General features: G+C 72.9%; 13 non-coding genes and 2 pseudogenes across 13 annotated transcripts; all 15 read right to left on the bottom strand.

Annotated features, from left to right (window-relative positions):
- Positions 1–1,319: 1,319 nt before the first annotated feature.
- LOC121155817 lies at positions 1,320–1,438 on the bottom strand. Its single transcript, XR_005883727.1, has one exon. It is a non-coding gene; the product is annotated as a 5S ribosomal RNA (ribosomal RNA).
- Positions 1,439–3,181: 1,743 nt separating this feature from the next.
- Positions 3,182–3,299, bottom strand: LOC121155829. The gene has a single exon (XR_005883738.1). It is a non-coding gene; the product is annotated as a 5S ribosomal RNA (ribosomal RNA).
- Positions 3,300–5,046: 1,747 nt separating this feature from the next.
- On the bottom strand, positions 5,047–5,165 carry LOC121155816. The gene has a single exon (XR_005883726.1). It is a non-coding gene; the product is annotated as a 5S ribosomal RNA (ribosomal RNA).
- Positions 5,166–6,905: 1,740 nt separating this feature from the next.
- Positions 6,906–7,024, bottom strand: LOC121155815. The gene has a single exon (XR_005883725.1). It is a non-coding gene; the product is annotated as a 5S ribosomal RNA (ribosomal RNA).
- A 1,740-nt stretch (positions 7,025–8,764) lies between these two features.
- Positions 8,765–8,884, bottom strand: LOC121155828. The gene has a single exon (XR_005883737.1). It is a non-coding gene; the product is annotated as a 5S ribosomal RNA (ribosomal RNA).
- Positions 8,885–10,623: 1,739 nt separating this feature from the next.
- On the bottom strand, positions 10,624–10,730 carry LOC121155832 (annotated as a pseudogene).
- A 1,743-nt stretch (positions 10,731–12,473) lies between these two features.
- On the bottom strand, positions 12,474–12,592 carry LOC121155821. The gene has a single exon (XR_005883730.1). It is a non-coding gene; the product is annotated as a 5S ribosomal RNA (ribosomal RNA).
- A 1,742-nt stretch (positions 12,593–14,334) lies between these two features.
- Positions 14,335–14,454, bottom strand: LOC121155827. Its single transcript, XR_005883736.1, has one exon. It is a non-coding gene; the product is annotated as a 5S ribosomal RNA (ribosomal RNA).
- A 1,740-nt stretch (positions 14,455–16,194) lies between these two features.
- On the bottom strand, positions 16,195–16,303 carry LOC121155837 (annotated as a pseudogene).
- A 1,742-nt stretch (positions 16,304–18,045) lies between these two features.
- LOC121155814 lies at positions 18,046–18,164 on the bottom strand. Its single transcript, XR_005883724.1, has one exon. It is a non-coding gene; the product is annotated as a 5S ribosomal RNA (ribosomal RNA).
- Positions 18,165–19,874: 1,710 nt separating this feature from the next.
- On the bottom strand, positions 19,875–19,993 carry LOC121155820. The gene has a single exon (XR_005883729.1). It is a non-coding gene; the product is annotated as a 5S ribosomal RNA (ribosomal RNA).
- Positions 19,994–21,730: 1,737 nt separating this feature from the next.
- LOC121155825 lies at positions 21,731–21,850 on the bottom strand. Its single transcript, XR_005883734.1, has one exon. It is a non-coding gene; the product is annotated as a 5S ribosomal RNA (ribosomal RNA).
- Positions 21,851–23,585: 1,735 nt separating this feature from the next.
- Positions 23,586–23,704, bottom strand: LOC121155813. The gene has a single exon (XR_005883723.1). It is a non-coding gene; the product is annotated as a 5S ribosomal RNA (ribosomal RNA).
- Positions 23,705–25,459: 1,755 nt separating this feature from the next.
- On the bottom strand, positions 25,460–25,578 carry LOC121155843. Its single transcript, XR_005883746.1, has one exon. It is a non-coding gene; the product is annotated as a 5S ribosomal RNA (ribosomal RNA).
- Positions 25,579–27,320: 1,742 nt separating this feature from the next.
- LOC121155840 lies at positions 27,321–27,439 on the bottom strand. The gene has a single exon (XR_005883743.1). It is a non-coding gene; the product is annotated as a 5S ribosomal RNA (ribosomal RNA).
- Between the last annotated feature and the right edge of the window lie 493 nt (positions 27,440–27,932).

The raw sequence follows: 27,932 nt of genomic DNA, 5'->3' as shown, positions 1-27,932 counted from the left end.
CGGCTGGGCACGACGCTGGGAGCCCCGGCAGCTGGCACACGCCCGCATGCCCGCCCGCCCGCCCGCCCGCACCCACGGGGTCCCAGACACCCAGCCCCGGCGGGCCCCGCCCGTGGAGACCTGGGGGCCCCGGGGACGCTCCCCGCTCCCCATCCCACCCCTCTCCCACCCCCACCCCTTCCCCCACAGCCACCCTCACTCCCACCAAGCAAGCAAGCAAGCAAGCAAGCAAGCAAGCAAGCAATCAGCCACGCTGGGCACCACCACGGGTCGGGACCGGGCACCGGGGTCGCCGCGCCGCGCCGCACGGCCCACTCCAGCGCACGGGGTCACCCTCACCCACCGACTGATGCACACACGCACGCACAGGCCAGCACGCAGGGACCCCACTCGCTGGCCAGCACGCAGGCAGCAGGCACGCACTCAGTCCTACACCACCCACAGGCTTCGAGGCACAGGAGGGATTTCGGTCCACAGGGCAGGTTTGCCCACGCCACAGTGGGGCGCCTGGGCATCCCCTACACCCACGGGCGGGACTGCTGCGGCGGGTGTCTGCGGTGGGGGTGTGTCTGCGGGGGCCGGGGGAGGGTTGCCGGCCGGCCGGGTGGGTGGGGGAGGGGGTCCCTCGGGTGGGCTCTGGCAGGTGGCGTGCAGGCAAGGTTCTCCCCAGGCCTGGCACAGGACCACTGAGTGTGCGTGCAGGCGGGCCCTGCGCAGTGGCGAGCCTGGGCTGGCGAGGTGGTGCTGCTGTTGGTGCTGTTGGGGGCTGGCTGCGGGCGCTGTGTGCCCTGGAGGGGCCCGATTCCGGGGTGTGGGGGTGGGTGTGGGTGTGGGTGTGGGCAGGTGGGTGTGGGCAGGTGGCCAGGGAGGCTGCGGGCCGAGGGCAGATGGTGGCGTGGCGTGGCGTGAGTGTGTGCGTGCTTGGCAGAAGAGGTTGGCTGGGCGGCTGTGTGTGTGTGTGTGGCAGGTGGCTGTGCAGGGTAGGGCGGGCTGGGGCGCTGGCTAGTGTGTGTGGGGCCTCGGGGTGGACACCGTTGCAGGCGGCGGTGGCGGCGGGCCCCTGGGTTGCATGGGGCGTGGGAGGCGTGTGGCGGAGCGCTGGGAGAGCAGCAGCAGCAGGCAGGGGAAGGGAAGGGAAGCTGGGCAGGCCAGAGCAGGTAGGCAGGCAGGGTAGCAGGTGGCAGGGCAAGCAGGCCGGGCGCTGGTGGTGTGCCGGGGTTCCGAGCTGGTCGGGGGTGTGGGCTGGGGCTGGGTGGGCGAGCGGGGCGGGCAGGCAGGCTGGCAGGAAAAGGAGGGAGCGGGCATGGGCTGGGGGCAAAAGCCTACAGCACCCGGTATTCCCAGGCGGTCTCCCATCCAAGTACTAACCAGGCCCGACCCTGCTTAGCTTCCGAGATCAGACGAGATCGGGCGCGTTCAGGGTGGTATGGCCGTAGACGACACACGCCGCCTCACAGCCGCTCTTCAGCCTGCTGCCGCCCCTGCCCGCCCTCCGCGCTGCCCTGCCCTGCCCTGCCCTGCCCTGCCCCACCGCCCGCCCAAGCCCGCCCTCCACCCCTGCTGCTGCTGCTGCTGCTGCTGCTGCTGCACCACCTGCTGCCGCCCCTGCCCGCAGCGCCAGGCCAACACCGGCCCACCTCCTGCTTCAGCGGCCCCCAGGACACTCCAGCTCTCTTCCCAGGCCGCCTCCCCCTGCCCGCAGCCAGGGCGCCTCACCGCGCACCCCCCGCACCCCGGCATTCTCCTCGTCCCTCCCGCCTCCCGCAGCTGGGGAGGAGGCACCGCCGCCGGAGAGGGCTGGAGGGGTGGCCTTCGCGGCCGGGCTTCCAGGGGGCGCCTCACACTGCTGCGCCCTGCCCTCCTACGGCTGGGCACGACGCTGGGAGCCCCGGCAGCTGGCACACGCCCGCATGCCCGCCCGCCCGCCCGCCCGCACCCACGGGGTCCCAGACACCCAGCCCCGGCGGGCCCCGCCCGTGGAGACCTGGGGGCCCCGGGGACGCTCCCCGCTCCCCATCCCACCCCTCTCCCACCCCCACCCCTTCCCCCACAGCCACCCTCACTCCCACCAAGCAAGCAAGCAAGCAAGCAAGCAAGCAAGCAAGCAAGCAATCAGCCACGCTGGGCACCACCACGGGTCGGGACCGGGCACCGGGGTCGCCGCGCCGCGCCGCACGGCCCACTCCAGCGCACGGGGTCACCCTCACCCACCGACTGATGCACACACGCACGCACAGGCCAGCACGCAGGGACCCCACTCGCTGGCCAGCACGCAGGCAGCAGGCACGCACTCAGTCCTACACCACCCACAGGCTTCGAGGCACAGGAGGGATTTCGGTCCACAGGGCAGGTTTGCCCACGCCACAGTGGGGCGCCTGGGCATCCCCTACACCCACGGGCGGGACTGCTGCGGCGGGTGTCTGCGGTGGGGGTGTGTCTGCGGGGGCCGGGGGAGGGTTGCCGGCCGGCCGGGTGGGTGGGGGAGGGGGTCCCTCGGGTGGGCTCTGGCAGGTGGCGTGCAGGCAAGGTTCTCCCCAGGCCTGGCACAGGACCACTGAGTGTGCGTGCAGGCGGGCCCTGCGCAGTGGCGAGCCTGGGCTGGCGAGGTGGTGCTGCTGTTGGTGCTGTTGGGGGCTGGCTGCGGGCGCTGTGTGCCCTGGAGGGGCCCGATTCCGGGGTGTGGGTGTGGGTGTGGGTGTGGGCAGGTGGGTGTGGGCAGGTGGCCAGGGAGGCTGCGGGCCGAGGGCAGATGGTGGCGTGGCGTGGCGTGAGTGTGTGCGTGCTTGGCAGAAGAGGTTGGCTGGGCGGCTGTGTGTGTGTGTGTGGCAGGTGGCTGTGCAGGGTAGGGCGGGCTGGGGCGCTGGCTAGTGTGTGTGGGGCCTCGGGGTGGACACCGTTGCAGGCGGCGGTGGCGGCGGGCCCCTGGGTTGCATGGGGCGTGGGAGGCGTGTGGCGGAGCGCTGGGAGAGCAGCAGCAGCAGGCAGGGGAAGGGAAGGGAAGCTGGGCAGGCCAGAGCAGGTAGGCAGGCAGGGTAGCAGGTGGCAGGGCAAGCAGGCCGGGCGCTGGTGGTGTGCCGGGGTTCCGAGCTGGTCGGGGGTGTGGGCTGGGGCTGGGTGGGCGAGCGGGGCGGGCAGGCAGGCTGGCAGGAAAAGGAGGGAGCGGGCATGGGCTGGGGGCAAAAGCCTACAGCACCCGGTATTCCAGGCGGTCTCCCATCCAAGTACTAACCAGGCCCGACCCTGCTTAGCTTCCGAGATCAGACAAGATCGGGCGCGTTCAGGGTGGTATGGCCGTAGACGACACACGCCGCCTCACAGCCGCTCTTCAGCCTGCTGCCGCCCCTGCCCGCCCTCCGCGCTGCCCTGCCCTGCCCTGCCCTGCCCTGCCCTGCCCCACCGCCCGCCCAAGCCCGCCCTCCACCCCTGCTGCTGCTGCTGCTGCTGCTGCTGCTGCTGCACCACCTGCTGCCGCCCCTGCCCGCAGCGCCAGGCCAACACCGGCCCACCTCCTGCTTCAGCGGCCCCCAGGACACTCCAGCTCTCTTCCCAGGCCGCCTCCCCCTGCCCGCAGCCAGGGCGCCTCACCGCGCACCCCCCGCACCCCGGCATTCTCCTCGTCCCTCCCGCCTCCCGCAGCTGGGGAGGAGGCACCGCCGCCGGAGAGGGCTGGAGGGGTGGCCTTCGCGGCCGGGCTTCCAGGGGGCGCCTCACACTGCTGCGCCCTGCCCTCCTACGGCTGGGCACGACGCTGGGAGCCCCGGCAGCTGGCACACGCCCGCATGCCCGCCCGCCCGCCCGCCCGCACCCACGGGGTCCCAGACACCCAGCCCCGGCGGGCCCCGCCCGTGGAGACCTGGGGGCCCCGGGGACGCTCCCCGCTCCCCATCCCACCCCTCTCCCACCCCCACCCCTTCCCCCACAGCCACCCTCACTCCCACCAAGCAAGCAAGCAAGCAAGCAAGCAAGCAAGCAAGCAATCAGCCACGCTGGGCACCACCACGGGTCGGGACCGGGCACCGGGGTCGCCGCGCCGCGCCGCACGGCCCACTCCAGCGCACGGGGTCACCCTCACCCACCGACTGATGCACACACGCACGCACAGGCCAGCACGCAGGGACCCCACTCGCTGGCCAGCACGCAGGCAGCAGGCACGCACTCAGTCCTACACCACCCACAGGCTTCGAGGCACAGGAGGGATTTCGGTCCACAGGGCAGGTTTGCCCACGCCACAGTGGGGCGCCTGGGCATCCCCTACACCCACGGGCGGGACTGCTGCGGCGGGTGTCTGCGGTGGGGGTGTGTCTGCGGGGGCCGGGGGAGGGTTGCCGGCCGGCCGGGTGGGTGGGGGAGGGGGTCCCTCGGGTGGGCTCTGGCAGGTGGCGTGCAGGCAAGGTTCTCCCCAGGCCTGGCACAGGACCACTGAGTGTGCGTGCAGGCGGGCCCTGCGCAGTGGCGAGCCTGGGCTGGCGAGGTGGTGCTGCTGTTGGTGCTGTTGGGGGCTGGCTGCGGGCGCTGTGTGCCCTGGAGGGGCCCGATTCCGGGGTGTGGGTGTGGGTGTGGGTGTGGGCAGGTGGGTGTGGGCAGGTGGCCAGGGAGGCTGCGGGCCGAGGGCAGATGGTGGCGTGGCGTGGCGTGAGTGTGTGCGTGCTTGGCAGAAGAGGTTGGCTGGGCGGCTGTGTGTGTGTGTGTGGCAGGTGGCTGTGCAGGGTAGGGCGGGCTGGGGCGCTGGCTAGTGTGTGTGGGGCCTCGGGGTGGACACCGTTGCAGGCGGCGGTGGCGGCGGGCCCCTGGGTTGCATGGGGCGTGGGAGGCGTGTGGCGGAGCGCTGGGAGAGCAGCAGCAGCAGGCAGGGGAAGGGAAGGGAAGCTGGGCAGGCCAGAGCAGGTAGGCAGGCAGGGTAGCAGGTGGCAGGGCAAGCAGGCCGGGCGCTGGTGGTGTGCCGGGGTTCCGAGCTGGTCGGGGGTGTGGGCTGGGGCTGGGTGGGCGAGCGGGGCGGGCAGGCAGGCTGGCAGGAAAAGGAGGGAGCGGGCATGGGCTGGGGGCAAAAGCCTACAGCACCCGGTATTCCCAGGCGGTCTCCCATCCAAGTACTAACCAGGCCCGACCCTGCTTAGCTTCCGAGATCAGACGAGATCGGGCGCGTTCAGGGTGGTATGGCCGTAGACGACACACGCCGCCTCACAGCCGCTCTTCAGCCTGCTGCCGCCCCTGCCCGCCCTCCGCGCTGCCCTGCCCTGCCCTGCCCTGCCCTGCCCTGCCCCACCGCCCGCCCAAGCCCGCCCTCCACCCCTGCTGCTGCTGCTGCTGCTGCTGCTGCTGCACCACCTGCTGCCGCCCCTGCCCGCAGCGCCAGGCCAACACCGGCCCACCTCCTGCTTCAGCGGCCCCCAGGACACTCCAGCTCTCTTCCCAGGCCGCCTCCCCCTGCCCGCAGCCAGGGCGCCTCACCGCGCACCCCCCGCACCCCGGCATTCTCCTCGTCCCTCCCGCCTCCCGCAGCTGGGGAGGAGGCACCGCCGCCGGAGAGGGCTGGAGGGGTGGCCTTCGCGGCCGGGCTTCCAGGGGGCGCCTCACACTGCTGCGCCCTGCCCTCCTACGGCTGGGCACGACGCTGGGAGCCCCGGCAGCTGGCACACGCCCGCATGCCCGCCCGCCCGCCCGCCCGCACCCACGGGGTCCCAGACACCCAGCCCCGGCGGGCCCCGCCCGTGGAGACCTGGGGGCCCCGGGGACGCTCCCCGCTCCCCATCCCACCCCTCTCCCACCCCCACCCCTTCCCCCACAGCCACCCTCACTCCCACCAAGCAAGCAAGCAAGCAAGCAAGCAAGCAAGCAAGCAATCAGCCACGCTGGGCACCACCACGGGTCGGGACCGGGCACCGGGGTCGCCGCGCCGCGCCGCACGGCCCACTCCAGCGCACGGGGTCACCCTCACCCACCGACTGATGCACACACGCACGCACAGGCCAGCACGCAGGACCCCACTCGCTGGCAGCACGCAGCAGCAGCACGCACTCAGTCCTACACCACCCACAGGCTTCGAGGCACAGGAGGGATTTCGGTCCACAGGGCAGGTTTGCCCACGCCACAGTGGGGCGCCTGGGCATCCCCTACACCCACGGGCGGGACTGCTGCGGCGGGTGTCTGCGGTGGGGGTGTGTCTGCGGGGGCCGGGGGAGGGTTGCCGGCCGGCCGGGTGGGTGGGGGAGGGGGTCCCTCGGGTGGGCTCTGGCAGGTGGCGTGCAGGCAAGGTTCTCCCCAGGCCTGGCACAGGACCACTGAGTGTGCGTGCAGGCGGGCCCTGCGCAGTGGCGAGCCTGGGCTGGCGAGGTGGTGCTGCTGTTGGTGCTGTTGGGGGCTGGCTGCGGGCGCTGTGTGCCCTGGAGGGGCCCGATTCCGGGGTGTGGGTGTGGGTGTGGGTGTGGGCAGGTGGGTGTGGGCAGGTGGCCAGGGAGGCTGCGGGCCGAGGGCAGATGGTGGCGTGGCGTGGCGTGAGTGTGTGCGTGCTTGGCAGAAGAGGTTGGCTGGGCGGCTGTGTGTGTGTGTGTGGCAGGTGGCTGTGCAGGGTAGGGCGGGCTGGGGCGCTGGCTAGTGTGTGTGGGGCCTCGGGGTGGACACCGTTGCAGGCGGCGGTGGCGGCGGGCCCCTGGGTTGCATGGGGCGTGGGAGGCGTGTGGCGGAGCGCTGGGAGAGCAGCAGCAGCAGGCAGGGGAAGGGAAGGGAAGCTGGGCAGGCCAGAGCAGGTAGGCAGGCAGGGTAGCAGGTGGCAGGGCAAGCAGGCCGGGCGCTGGTGGTGTGCCGGGGTTCCGAGCTGGTCGGGGGTGTGGGCTGGGGCTGGGTGGGCGAGCGGGGCGGGCAGGCAGGCTGGCAGGAAAAGGAGGGAGCGGGCATGGGCTGGGGGCAAAAGCCTACAGCACCCGGTATTCCCAGGCGGTCTCCCATCCAAGTACTAACCAGGCCCGACCCTGCTTAGCTTCCGAGATCAGACGAGATCGGGCGCGTTCAGGGTGGTATGGCCGTAGACGACACACGCCGCCTCACAGCCGCTCTTCAGCCTGCTGCCGCCCCTGCCCGCCCTCCGCGCTGCCCTGCCCTGCCCTGCCCTGCCCTGCCCCACCGCCCGCCCAAGCCCGCCCTCCACCCCTGCTGCTGCTGCTGCTGCTGCTGCTGCTGCCACCACCTGCTGCCGCCCCTGCCCGCAGCGCCAGGCCAACACCGGCCCACCTCCTGCTTCAGCGGCCCCCAGGACACTCCAGCTCTCTTCCCAGGCCGCCTCCCCCTGCCCGCAGCCAGGGCGCCTCACCGCGCACCCCCCGCACCCCGGCATTCTCCTCGTCCCTCCCGCCTCCCGCAGCTGGGGAGGAGGCACCGCCGCCGGAGAGGGCTGGAGGGGTGGCCTTCGCGGCCGGGCTTCCAGGGGGCGCCTCACACTGCTGCGCCCTGCCCTCCTACGGCTGGGCACGACGCTGGGAGCCCCGGCAGCTGGCACACGCCCGCATGCCCGCCCGCCCGCCCGCCCGCACCCACGGGGTCCCAGACACCCAGCCCCGGCGGGCCCCGCCCGTGGAGACCTGGGGGCCCCGGGGACGCTCCCCGCTCCCCATCCCACCCCTCTCCCACCCCCACCCCTTCCCCCACAGCCACCCTCACTCCCACCAAGCAAGCAAGCAAGCAAGCAAGCAAGCAAGCAAGCAATCAGCCACGCTGGGCACCACCACGGGTCGGGACCGGGCACCGGGGTCGCCGCGCCGCGCCGCACGGCCCACTCCAGCGCACGGGGTCACCCTCACCCACCGACTGATGCACACACGCACGCACAGGCCAGCACGCAGGGACCCCACTCGCTGGCCAGCACGCAGGCAGCAGGCACGCACTCAGTCCTACACCACCCACAGGCTTCGAGGCACAGGAGGGATTTCGGTCCACAGGGCAGGTTTGCCCACGCCACAGTGGGGCGCCTGGGCATCCCCTACACCCACGGGCGGGACTGCTGCGGCGGGTGTCTGCGGTGGGGGTGTGTCTGCGGGGGCCGGGGGAGGGTTGCCGGCCGGCCGGGTGGGTGGGGGAGGGGGTCCCTCGGGTGGGCTCTGGCAGGTGGCGTGCAGGCAAGGTTCTCCCCAGGCCTGGCACAGGACCACTGAGTGTGCGTGCAGGCGGGCCCTGCGCAGTGGCGAGCCTGGGCTGGCGAGGTGGTGCTGCTGTTGGTGCTGTTGGGGGCTGGCTGCGGGCGCTGTGTGCCCTGGAGGGGCCCGATTCCGGGGTGTGGGTGTGGGTGTGGGTGTGGGCAGGTGGGTGTGGGCAGGTGGCCAGGGAGGCTGCGGGCCGAGGGCAGATGGTGGCGTGGCGTGGCGTGAGTGTGTGCGTGCTTGGCAGAAGAGGTTGGCTGGGCGGCTGTGTGTGTGTGTGTGGCAGGTGGCTGTGCAGGGTAGGGCGGGCTGGGGCGCTGGCTAGTGTGTGTGGGGCCTCGGGGTGGACACCGTTGCAGGCGGCGGTGGCGGCGGGCCCCTGGGTTGCATGGGGCGTGGGAGGCGTGTGGCGGAGCGCTGGGAGAGCAGCAGCAGCAGGCAGGGGAAGGGAAGGGAAGCTGGGCAGGCCAGAGCAGGTAGGCAGGCAGGGTAGCAGGTGGCAGGGCAAGCAGGCCGGGCGCTGGTGGTGTGCCGGGGTTCCGAGCTGGTCGGGGGTGTGGGCTGGGGCTGGGTGGGCGAGCGGGGCGGGCAGGCAGGCTGGCAGGAAAAGGAGGGAGCGGGCATGGGCTGGGGGCAAAAGCCTACAGCACCCGGTATTCCCAGGCGGAATCCCATCCAAGTACTAACCAGGCCCGACCCTGCTTAGCTTCCGAGATCAGACGAGATCGGGCGCGTTCAGGGTGGTATGGCCGGTAGACGACACACGCCGCCTCACAGCCACTCTTCAGCCTGCTGCCGCCCCTGCCCGCCCTCCGCGCTGCCCTGCCCTGCCCTGCCCTGCCCTGCCCTGCCCCACCGCCCGCCCAAGCCCGCCCTCCACCCCTGCTGCTGCTGCTGCTGCTGCTGCTGCACCCTGCTGCCGCCCCTGCCCGCAGCGCCAGGCCAACACCGGCCCACCTCCTGCTTCAGCGGCCCCCAGGACACTCCAGCTCTCTTCCCAGGCCGCCTCCCCCTGCCCGCAGCCAGGGCGCCTCACCGCGCACCCCCCGCACCCCGGCATTCTCCTCGTCCCTCCCGCCTCCCGCAGCTGGGGAGGAGGCACCGCCGCCGGAGAGGGCTGGAGGGGTGGCCTTCGCGGCCGGGCTTCCAGGGGGCGCCTCACACTGCTGCGCCCTGCCCTCCTACGGCTGGGCACGACGCTGGGAGCCCCGGCAGCTGGCACACGCCCGCATGCCCGCCCGCCCGCCCGCCCGCACCCACGGGGTCCCAGACACCCAGCCCCGGCGGGCCCCGCCCGTGGAGACCTGGGGGCCCCGGGGACGCTCCCCGCTCCCCATCCCACCCCTCTCCCACCCCCACCCCTTCCCCCACAGCCACCCTCACTCCCACCAAGCAAGCAAGCAAGCAAGCAAGCAAGCAAGCAAGCAATCAGCCACGCTGGGCACCACCACGGGTCGGGACCGGGCACCGGGGTCGCCGCGCCGCGCCGCACGGCCCACTCCAGCGCACGGGGTCACCCTCACCCACCGACTGATGCACACACGCACGCACAGGCCAGCACGCAGGGACCCCACTCGCTGGCCAGCACGCAGGCAGCAGGCACGCACTCAGTCCTACACCACCCACAGGCTTCGAGGCACAGGAGGGATTTCGGTCCACAGGGCAGGTTTGCCCACGCCACAGTGGGGCGCCTGGGCATCCCCTACACCCACGGGCGGGACTGCTGCGGCGGGTGTCTGCGGTGGGGGTGTGTCTGCGGGGGCCGGGGGAGGGTTGCCGGCCGGCCGGGTGGGTGGGGGAGGGGGTCCCTCGGGTGGGCTCTGGCAGGTGGCGTGCAGGCAAGGTTCTCCCCAGGCCTGGCACAGGACCACTGAGTGTGCGTGCAGGCGGGCCCTGCGCAGTGGCGAGCCTGGGCTGGCGAGGTGGTGCTGCTGTTGGTGCTGTTGGGGGCTGGCTGCGGGCGCTGTGTGCCCTGGAGGGGCCCGATTCCGGGGTGTGGGTGTGGGTGTGGGTGTGGGCAGGTGGGTGTGGGCAGGTGGCCAGGGAGGCTGCGGGCCGAGGGCAGATGGTGGCGTGGCGTGGCGTGAGTGTGTGCGTGCTTGGCAGAAGAGGTTGGCTGGGCGGCTGTGTGTGTGTGTGTGGCAGGTGGCTGTGCAGGGTAGGGCGGGCTGGGGCGCTGGCTAGTGTGTGTGGGGCCTCGGGGTGGACACCGTTGCAGGCGGCGGTGGCGGCGGGCCCCTGGGTTGCATGGGGCGTGGGAGGCGTGTGGCGGAGCGCTGGGAGAGCAGCAGCAGCAGGCAGGGGAAGGGAAGGGAAGCTGGGCAGGCCAGAGCAGGTAGGCAGGCAGGGTAGCAGGTGGCAGGGCAAGCAGGCCGGGCGCTGGTGGTGTGCCGGGGTTCCGAGCTGGTCGGGGGTGTGGGCTGGGGCTGGGTGGGCGAGCGGGGCGGGCAGGCAGGCTGGCAGGAAAAGGAGGGAGCGGGCATGGGCTGGGGGCAAAAGCCTACAGCACCCGGTCTCCCATCCAAGTACTAACCAGGCCCGACCCTGCTTAGCTTCCGAGATCAGACGAGATCGGGCGCGTTCAGGGTGGTATGGCCGGTAGACGACACACGCCGCCTCACAGCCGCTCTTCAGCCTGCTGCCGCCCCTGCCCGCCCTCCGCGCTGCCCTGCCCTGCCCTGCCCTGCCCTGCCCTGCCCCACCGCCCGCCCAAGCCCGCCCTCCACCCCTGCTGCTGCTGCTGCTGCTGCTGCTGCTGCTGCACCTGCTGCCGCCCCTGCCCGCAGCGCCAGGCCAACACCGGCCCACCTCCTGCTTCAGCGGCCCCCAGGACACTCCAGCTCTCTTCCCAGGCCGCCTCCCCCTGCCCGCAGCCAGGGCGCCTCACCGCGCACCCCCCGCACCCCGGCATTCTCCTCGTCCCTCCCGCCTCCCGCAGCTGGGGAGGAGGCACCGCCGCCGGAGAGGGCTGGAGGGGTGGCCTTCGCGGCCGGGCTTCCAGGGGGCGCCTCACACTGCTGCGCCCTGCCCTCCTACGGCTGGGCACGACGCTGGGAGCCCCGGCAGCTGGCACACGCCCGCATGCCCGCCCGCCCGCCCGCCCGCACCCACGGGGTCCCAGACACCCAGCCCCGGCGGGCCCCGCCCGTGGAGACCTGGGGGCCCCGGGGACGCTCCCCGCTCCCCATCCCACCCCTCTCCCACCCCCACCCCTTCCCCCACAGCCACCCTCACTCCCACCAAGCAAGCAAGCAAGCAAGCAAGCAAGCAAGCAAGCAATCAGCCACGCTGGGCACCACCACGGGTCGGGACCGGGCACCGGGGTCGCCGCGCCGCGCCGCACGGCCCACTCCAGCGCACGGGGTCACCCTCACCCACCGACTGATGCACACACGCACGCACAGGCCAGCACGCAGGGACCCCACTCGCTGGCCAGCACGCAGGCAGCAGGCACGCACTCAGTCCTACACCACCCACAGGCTTCGAGGCACAGGAGGGATTTCGGTCCACAGGGCAGGTTTGCCCACGCCACAGTGGGGCGCCTGGGCATCCCCTACACCCACGGGCGGGACTGCTGCGGCGGGTGTCTGCGGTGGGGGTGTGTCTGCGGGGGCCGGGGAGGGTTGCCGGCCGGCCGGGTGGGTGGGGGAGGGGGTCCCTCGGGTGGGCTCTGGCAGGTGGCGTGCAGGCAAGGTTCTCCCCAGGCCTGGCACAGGACCACTGAGTGTGCGTGCAGGCGGGCCCTGCGCAGTGGCGAGCCTGGGCTGGCGAGGTGGTGCTGCTGTTGGTGCTGTTGGGGGCTGGCTGCGGGCGCTGTGTGCCCTGGAGGGGCCCGATTCCGGGGTGTGGGTGTGGGTGTGGGTGTGGGCAGGTGGGTGTGGGCAGGTGGCCAGGGAGGCTGCGGGCCGAGGGCAGATGGTGGCGTGGCGTGGCGTGAGTGTGTGCGTGCTTGGCAGAAGAGGTTGGCTGGGCGGCTGTGTGTGTGTGTGTGGCAGGTGGCTGTGCAGGGTAGGGCGGGCTGGGGCGCTGGCTAGTGTGTGTGGGGCCTCGGGGTGGACACCGTTGCAGGCGGCGGTGGCGGCGGGCCCCTGGGTTGCATGGGGCGTGGGAGGCGTGTGGCGGAGCGCTGGGAGAGCAGCAGCAGCAGGCAGGGGAAGGGAAGGGAAGCTGGGCAGGCCAGAGCAGGTAGGCAGGCAGGGTAGCAGGTGGCAGGGCAAGCAGGCCGGGCGCTGGTGGTGTGCCGGGGTTCCGAGCTGGTCGGGGGTGTGGGCTGGGGCTGGGTGGGCGAGCGGGGCGGGCAGGCAGGCTGGCAGGAAAAGGAGGGAGCGGGCATGGGCTGGGGGCAAAAGCCTACAGCACCCGGTATTCCCAGGCGGTCTCCCATCCAAGTACTAACCAGGCCCGACCCTGCTTAGCTTCCGAGATCAGACGAGATCAGGCGCGTTCAGGGTGGTATGGCCGTAGACGACACACGCCGCCTCACAGCCGCTCTTCAGCCTGCTGCCGCCCCTGCCCGCCCTCCGCGCTGCCCTGCCCTGCCCTGCCCTGCCCTGCCTGCCCCACCGCCCGCCCAAGCCCGCCCTCCACCCCTGCTGCTGCTGCTGCTGCTTGCTGCTGCTGCACACCTGCTGCCGCCCCTGCCCGCAGCGCCAGGCCAACACCGGCCCACCTCCTGCTTCAGCGGCCCCCAGGACACTCCAGCTCTCTTCCCAGGCCGCCTCCCCCTGCCCGCAGCCAGGGCGCCTCACCGCGCACCCCCCGCACCCCGGCATTCTCCTCGTCCCTCCCGCCTCCCGCAGCTGGGGAGGAGGCACCGCCGCCGGAGAGGGCTGGAGGGGTGGCCTTCGCGGCCGGGCTTCCAGGGGGCGCCTCACACTGCTGCGCCCTGCCCTCCTACGGCTGGGCACGACGCTGGGAGCCCCGGCAGCTGGCACACGCCCGCATGCCCGCCCGCCCGCCCGCCCGCACCCACGGGGTCCCAGACACCCAGCCCCGGCGGGCCCCGCCCGTGGAGACCTGGGGGCCCCGGGGACGCTCCCCGCTCCCCATCCCACCCCTCTCCCACCCCCACCCCTTCCCCCACAGCCACCCTCACTCCCACCAAGCAAGCAAGCAAGCAAGCAAGCAAGCAAGCAAGCAATCAGCCACGCTGGGCACCACCACGGGTCGGGACCGGGCACCGGGGTCGCCGCGCCGCGCCGCACGGCCCACTCCAGCGCACGGGGTCACCCTCACCCACCGACTGATGCACACACGCACGCACAGGCCAGCACGCAGGGACCCCACTCGCTGGCCAGCACGCAGGCAGCAGGCACGCACTCAGTCCTACACCACCCACAGGCTTCGAGGCACAGGAGGGATTTCGGTCCACAGGGCAGGTTTGCCCACGCCACAGTGGGGCGCCTGGGCATCCCCTACACCCACGGGCGGGACTGCTGCGGCGGGTGTCTGCGGTGGGGGTGTGTCTGCGGGGGCCGGGGGAGGGTTGCCGGCCGGCCGGGTGGGTGGGGGAGGGGTCCCTCGGGTGGGCTCTGGCAGGTGGCGTGCAGGCAAGGTTCTCCCCAGGCCTGGCACAGGACCACTGAGTGTGCGTGCAGGCGGGCCCTGCGCAGTGGCGAGCCTGGGCTGGCGAGGTGGTGCTGCTGTTGGTGCTGTTGGGGGCTGGCTGCGGGCGCTGTGTGCCCTGGAGGGGCCCGATTCCGGGGTGTGGGTGTGGGTGTGGGTGTGGGCAGGTGGGTGTGGGCAGGTGGCCAGGGAGGCTGCGGGCCGAGGGCAGATGGTGGCGTGGCGTGGCGTGAGTGTGTGCGTGCTTGGCAGAAGAGGTTGGCTGGGCGGCTGTGTGTGTGTGTGTGGCAGGTGGCTGTGCAGGGTAGGGCGGGCTGGGGCGCTGGCTAGTGTGTGTGGGGCCTCGGGGTGGACACCGTTGCAGGCGGCGGTGGCGGCGGGCCCCTGGGTTGCATGGGGCGTGGGAGGCGTGTGGCGGAGCGCTGGGAGAGCAGCAGCAGCAGGCAGGGGAAGGGAAGGGAAGCTGGGCAGGCCAGAGCAGGTAGGCAGGCAGGGTAGCAGGTGGCAGGGCAAGCAGGCCGGGCGCTGGTGGTGTGCCGGGGTTCCGAGCTGGTCGGGGGTGTGGGCTGGGGCTGGGTGGGCGAGCGGGGCGGGCAGGCAGGCTGGCAGGAAAAGGAGGGAGCGGGCATGGGCTGGGGGCAAAAGCCTACAGCACCCGGTATTCCCAGGCGGAATCCCATCCAAGTACTAACCAGGCCCGACCCTGCTTAGCTTCCGAGATCAGACGAGATCGGGCGCGTTCAGGGTGGTATGGCCGGTAGACGACACACGCCGCCTCACAGCCACTCTTCAGCCTGCTGCCGCCCCTGCCCGCCCTCCGCGCTGCCCTGCCCTGCCCTGCCCTGCCCTGCCCTGCCCCACCGCCCGCCCAAGCCCGCCCTCCACCCCTGCTGCTGCTGCTGCTGCTGCTGCTGCACCTGCTGCCGCCCCTGCCCGCAGCGCCAGGCCAACACCGGCCCACCTCCTGCTTCAGCGGCCCCCAGGACACTCCAGCTCTCTTCCCAGGCCGCCTCCCCCTGCCCGCAGCCAGGGCGCCTCACCGCGCACCCCCCGCACCCCGGCATTCTCCTCGTCCCTCCCGCCTCCCGCAGCTGGGGAGGAGGCACCGCCGCCGGAGAGGGCTGGAGGGGTGGCCTTCGCGGCCGGGCTTCCAGGGGCGCCTCACACTGCTGCGCCCTGCCCTCCTACGGCTGGGCACGACGCTGGGAGCCCCGGCAGCTGGCACACGCCCGCATGCCCGCCCGCCCGCCCGCCCGCACCCACGGGGTCCCAGACACCCAGCCCCGGCGGGCCCCGCCCGTGGAGACCTGGGGGCCCCGGGGACGCTCCCCGCTCCCCATCCCACCCCTCTCCCACCCCCACCCCTTCCCCCACAGCCACCCTCACCCCCACCCAACAAGCAAGCAAGCAAGCAAGCAAGCAAGCAAGCAAGCAATCAGCCACGCTGGGCACCACCACGGGTCGGGACCGGGCACCGGGGTCGCCGCGCCGCGCCGCACGGCCCACTCCAGCGCACGGGGTCACCCTCACCCACCGACTGATGCACACACGCACGCACAGGCCAGCACGCAGGGACCCCACTCGCTGGCCAGCACGCAGGCAGCAGGCACGCACTCAGTCCTACACCACCCACAGGCTTCGAGGCACAGGAGGGATTTCGGTCCACAGGGCAGGTTTGCCCACGCCACAGTGGGGCGCCTGGGCATCCCCTACACCCACGGGCGGGACTGCTGCGGCGGGTGTCTGCGGTGGGGGTGTGTCTGCGGGGGCCGGGGGAGGGTTGCCGGCCGGCCGGGTGGGTGGGGGAGGGGGTCCCTCGGGTGGGCTCTGGCAGGTGGCGTGCAGGCAAGGTTCTCCCCAGGCCTGGCACAGGACCACTGAGTGTGCGTGCAGGCGGGCCCTGCGCAGTGGCGAGCCTGGGCTGGCGAGGTGGTGCTGCTGTTGGTGCTGTTGGGGGCTGGCTGCGGGCGCTGTGTGCCCTGGAGGGGCCCGATTCCGGGGTGTGGGTGTGGGTGTGGGTGTGGGCAGGTGGGTGTGGGCAGGTGGCCAGGGAGGCTGCGGGCCGAGGGCAGATGGTGGCGTGGCGTGGCGTGAGTGTGTGCGTGCTTGGCAGAAGAGGTTGGCTGGGCGGCTGTGTGTGTGTGTGTGGCAGGTGGCTGTGCAGGGTAGGGCGGGCTGGGGCGCTGGCTAGTGTGTGTGGGGCCTCGGGGTGGACACCGTTGCAGGCGGCGGTGGCGGCGGGCCCCTGGGTTGCATGGGGCGTGGGAGGCGTGTGGCGGAGCGCTGGGAGAGCAGCAGCAGCAGGCAGGGGAAGGGAAGGGAAGCTGGGCAGGCCAGAGCAGGTAGGCAGGCAGGGTAGCAGGTGGCAGGGCAAGCAGGCCGGGCGCTGGTGGTGTGCCGGGGTTCCGAGCTGGTCGGGGGTGTGGGCTGGGGCTGGGTGGGCGAGCGGGGCGGGCAGCAGGCTGGCAGGAAAAGGAGGGAGCGGGCATGGGCTGGGGGCAAAAGCCTACAGCACCCGGCGTCTCCCATCCAAGTACTAACCAGGCCCGACCCTGCTTAGCTTCCGAGATCAGACGAGATCGGGCGCGTTCAGGGTGGTATGGCCGGTAGACGACACACGCCGCCTCACAGCCGCTCTTCAGCCTGCTGCCGCCCCTGCCCGCCCTCCGCGCTGCCCTGCCCTGCCCTGCCCTGCCCTGCCCTGCCCCACCGCCCGCCCAAGCCCGCCCTCCACCCCTGCTGCTGCTGCTGCTGCTGCTGCTGCTGCTGCACCTGCTGCCGCCCCTGCCCGCAGCGCCAGGCCAACACCGGCCCACCTCCTGCTTCAGCGGCCCCCAGGACACTCCAGCTCTCTTCCCAGGCCGCCTCCCCCTGCCCGCAGCCAGGGCGCCTCACCGCGCACCCCCCGCACCCCGGCATTCTCCTCGTCCCTCCCGCCTCCCGCAGCTGGGGAGGAGGCACCGCCGCCGGAGAGGGCTGGAGGGGTGGCCTTCGCGGCCGGGCTTCCAGGGGGCGCCTCACACTGCTGCGCCCTGCCCTCCTACGGCTGGGCACGACGCTGGGAGCCCCGGCAGCTGGCACACGCCCGCATGCCCGCCCGCCCGCCCGCCCGCACCCACGGGGTCCCAGACACCCAGCCCCGGCGGGCCCCGCCCGTGGAGACCTGGGGCCCGGGGACGCTCCCCGCTCCCCATCCCACCCCTCTCCCACCCCCACCCCTTCCCCCACAGCCACCCTCACTCCCACCAAGCAAGCAAGCAAGCAAGCAAGCAAGCAAGCAAGCAATCAGCCACGCTGGGCACCACCACGGGTCGGGACCGGGCACCGGGGTCGCCGCGCCGCGCCGCACGGCCCACTCCAGCGCACGGGGTCACCCTCACCCACCGACTGATGCACACACGCACGCACAGGCCAGCACGCAGGGACCCCACTCGCTGGCCAGCACGCAGGCAGCAGGCACGCACTCAGTCCTACACCACCCACAGGCTTCGAGGCACAGGAGGGATTTCGGTCCACAGGGCAGGTTTGCCCACGCCACAGTGGGGCGCCTGGGCATCCCCTACACCCACGGGCGGGACTGCTGCGGCGGGTGTCTGCGGTGGGGGTGTGTCTGCGGGGGCCGGGGGAGGGTTGCCGGCCGGCCGGGTGGGTGGGGGAGGGGGTCCCTCGGGTGGGCTCTGGCAGGTGGCGTGCAGGCAAGGTTCTCCCCAGGCCTGGCACAGGACCACTGAGTGTGCGTGCAGGCGGGCCCTGCGCAGTGGCGAGCCTGGGCTGGCGAGGTGGTGCTGCTGTTGGTGCTGTTGGGGGCTGGCTGCGGGCGCTGTGTGCCCTGGAGGGGCCCGATTCCGGGGTGTGGGTGTGGGTGTGGGTGTGGGCAGGTGGGTGTGGGCAGGTGGCCAGGGAGGCTGCGGGCCGAGGGCAGATGGTGGCGTGGCGTGGCGTGAGTGTGTGCGTGCTTGGCAGAAGAGGTTGGCTGGGCGGCTGTGTGTGTGTGTGTGGCAGGTGGCTGTGCAGGGTAGGGCGGGCTGGGGCGCTGGCTAGTGTGTGTGGGGCCTCGGGGTGGACACCGTTGCAGGCGGCGGTGGCGGCGGGCCCCTGGGTTGCATGGGGCGTGGGAGGCGTGTGGCGGAGCGCTGGGAGAGCAGCAGCAGCAGGCAGGGGAAGGGAAGGGAAGCTGGGCAGGCCAGAGCAGGTAGGCAGGCAGGGTAGCAGGTGGCAGGGCAAGCAGGCCGGGCGCTGGTGGTGTGCCGGGGTTCCGAGCTGGTCGGGGGTGTGGGCTGGGGCTGGGTGGGCGAGCGGGGCGGGCAGGCAGGCTGGCAGGAAAAGGAGGGAGCGGGCATGGGCTGGGGGCAAAAGCCTACAGCACCCGGTATTCCCAGGCGGTCTCCCATCCAAGTACTAACCAGGCCCGACCCTGCTTAGCTTCCGAGATCAGACGAGATCGGGCGCGTTCAGGGTGGTATGGCCGTAGACGACACACGCCGCCTCACAGCCGCTCTTCAGCCTGCTGCCGCCCTGCCCGCCCTCCGCGCTGCCCTGCCCTGCCCTGCCCTGCCCTGCCCTGCCCCACCGCCCGCCCAAGCCCGCCCTCCACCCCTGCTGCTGCTGCTGCTGCTGCTGCTGCTGCACCACCTGCTGCCGCCCCTGCCGCAGCGCCAGGCCAACACCGGCCCACCTCCTGCTTCAGCGGCCCCCAGGACACTCCAGCTCTCTTCCCAGGCCGCCTCCCCCTGCCCGCAGCCAGGGCGCCTCACCGCGCACCCCCCGCACCCCGGCATTCTCCTCGTCCCTCCCGCCTCCCGCAGCTGGGGAGGAGGCACCGCCGCCGGAGAGGGCTGGAGGGGTGGCCTTCGCGGCCGGGCTTCCAGGGGGCGCCTCACACTGCTGCGCCCTGCCCTCCTACGGCTGGGCACGACGCTGGGAGCCCCGGCAGCTGGCACACGCCCGCATGCCCGCCCGCCCGCCCGCACGCACCCACGGGGTCCCAGACACCCAGCCCCGGCGGGCCCCGCCCGTGGAGACCTGGGGGCCCCGGGGACGCTCCCCGCTCCCCATCCCACCCCTCTCCCACCCCCACCCCTTCCCCCACAGCCACCCTCACTCCCACCAAGCAAGCAAGCAAGCAAGCAAGCAAGCAAGCAAGCAATCAGCCACGCTGGGCACCACCACGGGTCGGGACCGGGCACCGGGGTCGCCGCGCCGCGCCGCACGGCCCACTCCAGCGCACGGGGTCACCCTCACCCACCGACTGATGCACACACGCACGCACAGGCCAGCACGCAGGCAGCAGGCACGCACTCAGTCCTACACCACCCACAGGCTTCGAGGCACAGGAGGGATTTCGGTCCACAGGGCAGGTTTGCCCACGCCACAGTGGGGCGCCTGGGCATCCCCTACACCCACGGGCGGGACTGCTGCGGCGGGTGTCTGCGGTGGGGGTGTGTCTGCGGGGGCCGGGGAGGGTTGCCGGCCGGCGGGGTGGGTGGGGGAGGGGGTCCCTCGGGTGGGCTCTGGCAGGTGGCGTGCAGGCAAGGTTCTCCCCAGGCCTGGCACAGGACCACTGAGTGTGCGTGCAGGCGGGCCCTGCGCAGTGGCGAGCCTGGGCTGGCGAGGTGGTGCTGCTGTTGGTGCTGTTGGGGGCTGGCTGCGGGCGCTGTGTGCCCTGGAGGGGCCCGATTCCGGGGTGTGGGTGTGGTGTGGGTGTGGGCAGGTGGGTGTGGGCAGGTGGCCAGGAGGCTGCGGGCCGAGGGCAGATGGTGGCGTGGCGTGGCGTGAGTGTGTGCGTGCTTGGCAGAAGAGGTTGGCTGGGCGGCTGTGTGTGTGTGTGTGGCAGGTGGCTGTGCAGGGTAGGGCGGGCTGGGGCGCTGGCTAGTGTGTGTGGGGCCTCGGGGTGGACACCGTTGCAGGCGGCGGTGGCGGCGGGCCCCTGGGTTGCATGGGGCGTGGGAGGCGTGTGGCGGAGCGCTGGGAGAGCAGCAGCAGCAGGCAGGGAAGGGAAGGGAAGCTGGGCAGGCCAGAGCAGGTAGGCAGGCAGGGTAGCGGGTGGCAGGGCAAGCAGGCCGGGCGCTGGTGGTGTGCCGGGTTCCGAGCTGGTCGGGGGTGTGGGCTGGGGCTGGGTGGGCGAGCGGGGCGGGCAGGCAGGCTGGCAGGAAAAGGAGGGAGCGGGCATGGGCTGGGGGCAAAAGCCTACAGCACCCGGTATTCCCAGGCGGTCTCCCATCCAAGTACTAACCAGGCCCGACCCTGCTTAGCTTCCGAGATCAGACGAGATCAGGCGCGTTCAGGGTGGTATGGCCGTAGACGACACACGCCGCCTCACAGCCGCTCTTCAGCCTGCTGCCGCCCCTGCCCGCCCTCCGCGCTGCCCTGCCCTGCCCTGCCCTGCCCTGCCCCACCGCCCGCCCAAGCCCGCCCTCCACCCTGCTGCTGCTGCTGCTGCTGCTGCTGCTGCACCACCTGCTGCCGCCCCTGCCCGCAGCGCCAGGCCAACACCGGCCCACCTCCTGCTTCAGCGGCCCCCAGGACACTCCAGCTCTCTTCCCAGGCCGCCTCCCCCTGCCCGCAGCCAGGGCGCCTCACCGCGCACCCCCCGCACCCCGGCATTCTCCTCGTCCCTCCCGCCTCCCGCAGCTGGGGAGGAGGCACCGCCGCCGGAGAGGGCTGGAGGGGTGGCCTTCGCGGCCGGGCTTCCAGGGGGCGCCTCACACTGCTGCGCCCTGCCCTCCTACGGCTGGGCACGACGCTGGAGCCCCGGCAGCTGGCACACGCCCGCATGCCCGCCCGCCCGCCCGCCCGCACCCACGGGGTCCCAGACACCCAGCCCCGGCGGGCCCCGCCCGTGGAGACCTGGGGGCCCCGGGGACGCTCCCCGCTCCCCATCCCACCCCTCTCCCACCCCCACCCCTTCCCCCACAGCCACCCTCACTCCCACCAAGCAAGCAAGCAAGCAAGCAAGCAAGCAAGCAAGCAATCAGCCACGCTGGGCACCACCACGGGTCGGGACCGGGCACCGGGGTCGCCGCGCCGCGCCGCACGGCCCACTCCAGCGCACGGGGTCACCCTCACCCACCGACTGATGCACACACGCACGCACAGGCCAGCACGCAGGGACCCCACTCGCTGGCCAGCACGCAGGCAGCAGGCACGCACTCAGTCCTACACCACCCACAGGCTTCGAGGCACAGGAGGGATTTCGGTCCACAGGGCAGGTTTGCCCACGCCACAGTGGGGCGCCTGGGCATCCCCTACACCCACGGGCGGGACTGCTGCGGCGGGTGTCTGCGGTGGGGGTGTGTCTGCGGGGGCCGGGGGAGGGTTGCCGGCCGGCCGGGTGGGTGGGGGAGGGGGTCCCTCGGGTGGGCTCTGGCAGGTGGCGTGCAGGCAAGGTTCTCCCCAGGCCTGGCACAGGACCACTGAGTGTGCGTGCAGGCGGGCCCTGCGCAGTGGCGAGCCTGGGCTGGCGAGGTGGTGCTGCTGTTGGTGCTGTTGGGGGCTGGCTGCGGGCGCTGTGTGCCCTGGAGGGGCCCGATTCCGGGGTGTGGGTGTGGGTGTGGGTGTGGGCAGGTGGGTGTGGGCAGGTGGCCAGGGAGGCTGCGGGCCGAGGGCAGATGGTGGCGTGGCGTGGCGTGAGTGTGTGCGTGCTTGGCAGAAGAGGTTGGCTGGGCGGCTGTGTGTGTGTGTGTGGCAGGTGGCTGTGCAGGGTAGGGCGGGCTGGGGCGCTGGCTAGTGTGTGTGGGGCCTCGGGGTGGACACCGTTGCAGGCGGCGGTGGCGGCGGGCCCCTGGGTTGCATGGGGCGTGGGAGGCGTGTGGCGGAGCGCTGGGAGAGCAGCAGCAGCAGGCAGGGGAAGGGAAGGGAAGCTGGGCAGGCCAGAGCAGGTAGGCAGGCAGGGTAGCAGGTGGCAGGGCAAGCAGGCCGGGCGCTGGTGGTGTGCCGGGGTTCCGAGCTGGTCGGGGGTGTGGGCTGGGGCTGGGTGGGCGAGCGGGGCGGGCAGGCAGGCTGGCAGGAAAAGGAGGGAGCGGGCATGGGCTGGGGGCAAAAGCCTACAGCACCCGGTATTCCCAGGCGGTCTCCCATCCAAGTACTAACCAGGCCCGACCCTGCTTAGCTTCCGAGATCAGACGAGATCGGGCGCGTTCAGGGTGGTATGGCCGGTAGACGACACACGCCGCCTCACAGCCACTCTTCAGCCTGCTGCCGCCCCTGCCCGCCCTCCGCGCTGCCCTGCCCTGCCCTGCCCTGCCCTGCCCTGCCCCACCGCCCGCCCAAGCCCGCCCTCCACCCCTGCTGCTGCTGCTGCTGCTGCTGCTGCACCTGCTGCCGCCCCTGCCCGCAGCGCCAGGCCAACACCGGCCCACCTCCTGCTTCAGCGGCCCCCAGGACACTCCAGCTCTCTTCCCAGGCCGCCTCCCCCTGCCCGCAGCCAGGGCGCCTCACCGCGCACCCCCCGCACCCCGGCATTCTCCTCGTCCCTCCCGCCTCCCGCAGCTGGGGAGGAGGCACCGCCGCCGGAGAGGGCTGGAGGGGTGGCCTTCGCGGCCGGGCTTCCAGGGGGCGCCTCACACTGCTGCGCCCTGCCCTCCTACGGCTGGGCACGACGCTGGGAGCCCCGGCAGCTGGCACACGCCCGCATGCCCGCCCGCCCGCCCGCCCGCACCCACGGGGTCCCAGACACCCAGCCCCGGCGGGCCCCGCCCGTGGAGACCTGGGGGCCCCGGGGACGCTCCCCGCTCCCCATCCCACCCCTCTCCCACCCCCACCCCTTCCCCCACAGCCACCCTCACTCCCACCAAGCAAGCAAGCAAGCAAGCAAGCAAGCAAGCAAGCAATCAGCCACGCTGGGCACCACCACGGGTCGGGACCGGGCACCGGGGTCGCCGCGCCGCGCCGCACGGCCCACTCCAGCGCACGGGGTCACCCTCACCCACCGACTGATGCACACACGCACGCACAGGCCAGCACGCAGGGACCCCACTCGCTGGCCAGCACGCAGGCAGCAGGCACGCACTCAGTCCTACACCACCCACAGGCTTCGAGGCACAGGAGGGATTTCGGTCCACAGGGCAGGTTTGCCCACGCCACAGTGGGGCGCCTGGGCATCCCTACACCCACGGGCGGGACTGCTGCGGCGGGTGTCTGCGGTGGGGTGTGTCTGCGGGGGCCGGGGGAGGGTTGCCGGCCGGCCGGGTGGGTGGGGGAGGGGGTCCCTCGGGTGGGCTCTGGCAGGTGGCGTGCAGGCAAGGTTCTCCCCAGGCCTGGCACAGGACCACTGAGTGTGCGTGCAGGCGGGCCCTGCGCAGTGGCGAGCCTGGGCTGGCGAGGTGGTGCTGCTGTTGGTGCTGTTGGGGGCTGGCTGCGGGCGCTGTGTGCCCTGGAGGGGCCCGATTCCGGGGTGTGGGTGTGGGTGTGGGTGTGGGCAGGTGGGTGTGGGCAGGTGGCCAGGGAGGCTGCGGGCCGAGGGCAGATGGTGGCGTGGCGTGGCGTGAGTGTGTGCGTGCTTGGCAGAAGAGGTTGGCTGGGCGGCTGTGTGTGTGTGTGTGGCAGGTGGCTGTGCAGGGTAGGGCGGGCTGGGGCGCTGGCTAGTGTGTGTGGGGCCTCGGGGTGGACACCGTTGCAGGCGGCGGTGGCGGCGGGCCCCTGGGTTGCATGGGGCGTGGGAGGCGTGTGGCGGAGCGCTGGGAGAGCAGCAGCAGCAGGCAGGGGAAGGGAAGGGAAGCTGGGCAGGCCAGAGCAGGTAGGCAGGCAGGGTAGCAGGTGGCAGGGCAAGCAGGCCGGGCGCTGGTGGTGTGCCGGGGTTCCGAGCTGGTCGGGGGTGTGGGCTGGGGCTGGGTGGGCGAGCGGGGCGGGCAGGCAGGCTGGCAGGAAAAGGAGGGAGCGGGCATGGCTGGGGGCAAAAGCCTACAGCACCCGGTATTCCCAGGCGGTCTCCCATCCAAGTACTAACCAGGCCCGACCCTGCTTAGCTTCCGAGATCAGACGAGATCGGGCGCGTTCAGGGTGGTATGGCCGTAGACGACACACGCCGCCTCACAGCCGCTCTTCAGCCTGCTGCCGCCCCTGCCCGCCCTCCGCGCTGCCCTGCCCTGCCCTGCCCTGCCCTGCCCTGCCCTGCCCACCGCCCGCCCAAGCCCGCCCTCCACCCCTGCTGCTGCTGCTGCTGCTGCTGCTGCTGCACCACCTGCTGCCGCCCCTGCCCGCAGCGCCAGGCCAACACCGGCCCACCTCCTGCTTCAGCGGCCCCCAGGACACTCCAGCTCTCTTCCCAGGCCGCCTCCCCCTGCCCGCAGCCAGGGCGCCTCACCGCGCACCCCCCGCACCCCGGCATTCTCCTCGTCCCTCCCGCCTCCCGCAGCTGGGGAGGAGGCACCGCCGCCGGAGAGGGCTGGAGGGGTGGCCTTCGCGGCCGGGCTTCCAGGGGGCGCCTCACACTGCTGCGCCCTGCCCTCCTACGGCTGGGCACGACGCTGGGAGCCCCGGCAGCTGGCACACGCCCGCATGCCCGCCCGCCCGCCCGCCCGCACCCACGGGGTCCCAGACACCCAGCCCCGGCGGGCCCCGCCCGTGGAGACCTGGGGGCCCCGGGGACGCTCCCCGCTCCCCATCCCACCCCTCTCCCACCCCCACCCCTTCCCCCACAGCCACCCTCACTCCCACCAAGCAAGCAAGCAAGCAAGCAAGCAAGCAAGCAAGCAATCAGCCACGCTGGGCACCACCACGGGTCGGGACCGGGCACCGGGGTCGCCGCGCCGCGCCGCACGGCCCACTCCAGCGCACGGGGGTCACCCTCACCCACCGACTGATGCACACACGCACGCACAGGCCAGCACGCAGGGACCCCACTCGCTGGCCAGCACGCAGGCAGCAGGCACGCACTCAGTCCTACACCACCCACAGGCTTCGAGGCACAGGAGGGATTTCGGTCCACAGGGCAGGTTTGCCCACGCCACAGTGGGGCGCCTGGGCATCCCCTACACCCACGGGCGGGACTGCTGCGGCGGGTGTCTGCGGTGGGGGTGTGTCTGCGGGGGCCGGGGGAGGGTTGCCGGCCGGCCGGGTGGGTGGGGGAGGGGGTCCCTCGGGTGGGCTCTGGCAGGTGGCGTGCAGGCAAGGTTCTTCCCCAGGCCTGGCACAGGACCACTGAGTGTGCGTGCAGGCGGGCCCTGCGCAGTGGCGAGCCTGGGCTGGCGAGGTGGTGCTGCTGTTGGTGCTGTTGGGGGCTGGCTGCGGGCGCTGTGTGCCCTGGAGGGGCCCGATTCCGGGGTGTGGGTGTGGGTGTGGGTGTGGGCAGGTGGGTGTGGGCAGGTGGCCAGGGAGGCTGCGGGCCGAGGGCAGATGGTGGCGTGGCGTGGCGTGGCGTGAGTGTGTGCGTGCTTGGCAGAAGAGGTTGGCTGGGCGGCTGTGTGTGTGTGTGTGGCAGGTGGCTGTGCAGGGTAGGGCGGGCTGGGGCGCTGGCTAGTGTGTGTGGGGCCTCGGGGTGGACACCGTTGCAGGCGGCGGTGGCGGCGGGCCCCTGGGTTGCATGGGGCGTGGGAGGCGTGTGGCGGAGCGCTGGGAGAGCAGCAGCAGCAGGCAGGGGAAGGGAAGGGAAGCTGGGCAGGCCAGAGCAGGTAGGCAGGCAGGGTAGCAGGTGGCAGGGCAAGCAGGCCGGGCGCTGGTGGTGTGCCGGGTGTTCCGAGCTGGTCGGGGGTGTGGGCTGGGGCTGGGTGGGCGAGCGGGCGGGCAGGCAGGCTGGCAGGAAAAGGAGGGAGCGGGCATGGGCTGGGGGCAAAAGCCTACAGCACCCGGTATTCCCAGGCGGTCTCCCATCCAAGTACTAACCAGGCCCGACCCTGCTTAGCTTCCGAGATCAGACGAGATCGGGCGCGTTCAGGGTGGTATGGCCGTAGACGACACACGCCGCCTCACAGCCGCTCTTCAGCCTGCTGCCGCCCCTGCCCGCCCTCCGCGCTGCCCTGCCCTGCCCTGCCCTGCCGCTGCCCTGCCCACCGCCCGCCCAAGCCCGCCCTCCACCCCTGCTGCTGCTGCTGCTGCAGCTGCTGCACCTGCTGCCCGCCCCTGCCCGCAGCGCCAGGCCAACACCGGCCCACCTCCTGCTTCAGCGGCCCCCAGGACACTCCAGCTCTCTTCCCAGGCCGCCTCCCCCTGCCCGCAGCCAGGGCGCCTCACCGCGCACACCCCCGCACCCCGGCATTCTCCTCGTCCCTCCCGCCTCCCGCAGCTGGGGAGGAGGCCACCGCCGCCGGAGAGGGCTGGAGGGGTGGCCTTCGCGGCCGGGCTTCCAGGGGCGCCTCACACTGCTGCGCCCTGCCCTCCTACGGCTGGGCACGACGCTGGGAGCCCCGGCAGCTGGCACACGCCCGCATGCCCGCCCGCCCGCCCGCCCGCACCCACGGGGTCCCAGACACCCAGCCCCGGCGGGCCCCGCCCGTGGAGACCTGGGGGCCCCGGGGACGCTCCCCGCTCCCCATCCCACCCCTCTCCCACCCCCACCCCTTCCCCCACAGCCACCCTCACTCCCACCAAGCAAGCACAAGCAAGCAAGCAAGCAAGCAAGCAGCAATCAGCCACGCTGGGCACCACCACGGGTCGGGACCGGGCACCGGGGTCGCCGCGCCGCGCCGCACGGCCCACTCCAGCGCACGGGGTCACCCTCACCCACCGACTGATGCACACACGCACGCACAGGCCAGCACGCAGGGACCCCACTCGCTGCCAGCCGCAGGCAGCAGGCACGCACTCAGTCCTACACCACCCACAGGCTTCGAGGCACAGGAGGGATTTCGGTCCACAGGGCAGGTTTGCCCACGCCACAGTGGGGCGCCTGGGCATCCCCTACACCCACGGGCGGGACTGCTGCGGCGGGTGTCTGCGGTGGGGGTGTGTCTGCGGGGGCCGGGGGAGGGTTGCCGGCCGGCCGGGTGGGTGGGGGAGGGGGTCCCTCGGGTGGGCTCTGGCAGGTGGCGTGCAGGCAAGGTTTCTCCCCAGGGCCTGGCACAGGACCACTGAGTGTGCGTGCAGGCGGGCCCTGCGCAGTGGCGAGCCTGGGCTGGCGAGGTGGTGCTGCTGTTGGTGCTGTTGGGGGCTGGCTGCGGGCGCTGTGTGCCCTGGAGGGGCCCGATTCCGGGTGTGGGTGTGGGTGTGGGTGTGGGCAGGTGGGTGTGGGCAGGTGGCCAGGGAGGCTGCGGGCCGAGGGCAGATGGTGGCGTGGCGTGGCGTGGCGTGAGTGTGTGCGTGCTTGGCAGAAGAGGTTGGCTGGGCGGCTGTGTGTGTGTGTGTGGCAGGTGGCTGTGCAGGGTAGGGCGGGCTGGGGCGCTGGCTAGTGTGTGTGGGGCCTCGGGGTGGACACCGTTGCAGGCGGCGGTGGCGGCGGGCCCCTGGGTTGCATGGGGCGTGGGAGGCGTGTGGCGGAGCGCTGGGAGAGCAGCAGCAGCAGGCAGGGGAAGGAAGGGAAGCTGGGCAGGCCAGAGCAGGTAGGCAGGCAGGGTAGCAGGTGGCAGGGCAAGCAGGCCGGGCGCTGGTGGTGTGCCGGGGTTCCGAGCTGGTCGGGGGTGTGGGCTGGGGCTGGGTGGGCGAGCGGGGCGGGCAGGCAGGCTGCAGGAAAAGGAGGGAGCGGCATGGGCTGGGGGCAAAAGCCTACAGCACCCGGTATTCCCAGGCGGTCTCCCATCCAAGTACTAACCAGGCCCGACCCTGCTTAGCTTCCGAGATCAGACGAGATCGGGCGCGTTCAGGGTGGTATGGCCGTAGACGACACACGCCGCCTCACAGCCGCTCTTCAGCCTGCTGCCGCCCCTGCCCGCCCTCCGCGCTGCCCTGCCCTGCCCTGCCCTGCCCTGCCCCACCGCCCGCCCAAGCCCGCCCTCCACCCCTGCTGCTGCTGCTCAGCTGCTGCTGCTGCACCACCTGCTGCCGCCCCTGCCCGCAGCGCCAGGCCAACACCGGCCCACCTCCTGCTTCAGCGGCCCCCAGGACACTCCAGCTCTCTTCCCAGGCCGCCTCCCCCTGCCCGCAGCCAGGGCGCCTCACCGCGCACACCCCCGCACCCCGGCATTCTCCTCGTCCCTCCCGCCTCCCGCAGCTGGGGAGGAGGCCACCGCCGCCGGAGAGGGCTGGAGGGGTGGCCTTCGCGCCGGGCTTCCAGGGGCGCCTCACACTGCTGCGCCCTGCCCTCCTACGGCTGGGCACGACGCTGGGAGCCCCGGCAGCTGGCACACGCCCGCATGCCCGCCCGCCCGCCCGCCC

This window comes from Ochotona curzoniae, unplaced genomic scaffold, assembly GCF_017591425.1.
Source record: "Ochotona curzoniae isolate NIBS_2020 unplaced genomic scaffold, NIBS_Ocur_1.0 contig_3176, whole genome shotgun sequence".
NCBI lineage: Eukaryota > Metazoa > Chordata > Mammalia > Lagomorpha > Ochotonidae > Ochotona > Ochotona curzoniae.
The sequence above is the reverse complement of the archived record's forward strand: the minus strand, read 5'-3'. Positions and strand labels throughout refer to the sequence as shown.